Source organism: Tupaia chinensis, unplaced genomic scaffold (assembly GCF_000334495.1).
Source record: "Tupaia chinensis unplaced genomic scaffold, TupChi_1.0 Scaffold000140_1, whole genome shotgun sequence".
NCBI classification, from domain to species: Eukaryota; Metazoa; Chordata; class Mammalia; order Scandentia; family Tupaiidae; genus Tupaia; species Tupaia belangeri.
The window spans coordinates 397,904-398,934 of NW_006159610.1; positions in this window are offsets into that span (position 1 = coordinate 397,904).

The window sequence follows — 1,031 nt, forward strand, 5'->3', positions numbered from 1 at the left end:
GTGCTCATGTCATGGTCCCCATCTCTATAAGGACACTAAGATAGTGCCTTGGGCAGCTCAGGCTGCCATAACAGAACAGCACAACTGGTGGCGTAAACAACAGACATTTAATTCTCGCTGTTCTGGGAGTCCAAGTGCAAGATGAACGTGAGGTGAGGGCTGGCTTTCCGGCTCTTAGACAGCTATCCTCTCACTGACCCTCACATGGCAGAGAGAGACTTCTGGTCTAGCCTTCTCTTCTTATAAGGATACTAATCCCATCCTGGACCTGTTCACCTCAACTAAACCAATTAATATGGGTGCTCCGAAAGTTCATGGAAACGTATATTATGGAAAAACCACACCGAAATTTCAAAAAATTTTGCACTAAAATAAACTTATTCAAGTTCCATTTTCCATGAACTTTTTAAAGCCCCCACCTCTGAAGACTATCTTAAAGCTCCAACCTCTAAATACATCAGAGGTTAGAGCTTTAACACATAAATCTGGGGACCTAGAGGGTCACAAACATTTAGTCCTTAACAGGGAGTGGATATAAAAGAGACTTTCCATGTGCCCAGGCCTCACGAGAGGACCAGACCCTGGGGTGCATCCGGCTACCTACTCAATATGACTGAGCCCTCTTCCAGGGAGGAAAAACCAAGGGGGCCAACAGGGAGTGATTACTATGTTTTATGAAGCTTGTCACCTTAATGGCCTGATGGAAGGAGGTGACAGAGACAGATCAGGATAATGTCACAGATTACTTGGATTGCCATTATCATTAACACCTTAATTAGTCTATAATATACTGAACCTCAGCAGTGAGTGCCACTGATAGAGATGGAAATCAGGCCAGCAGTTGGGAAGACAAGCAGCAAGAATGCAAGACCCCCATCTACACAGAAGACTTTGTGACCTTGGAAATCAAGACAGTGAGACTCAAATGAAAAATTTAGACTTAAGCTTCTAATCAGGCCTGCATTTCAATATTCTCACTCTCTTTCCAGTCCCTTCTCTCTTTCTCACCTCTCTGACCAATGATTGCCAGC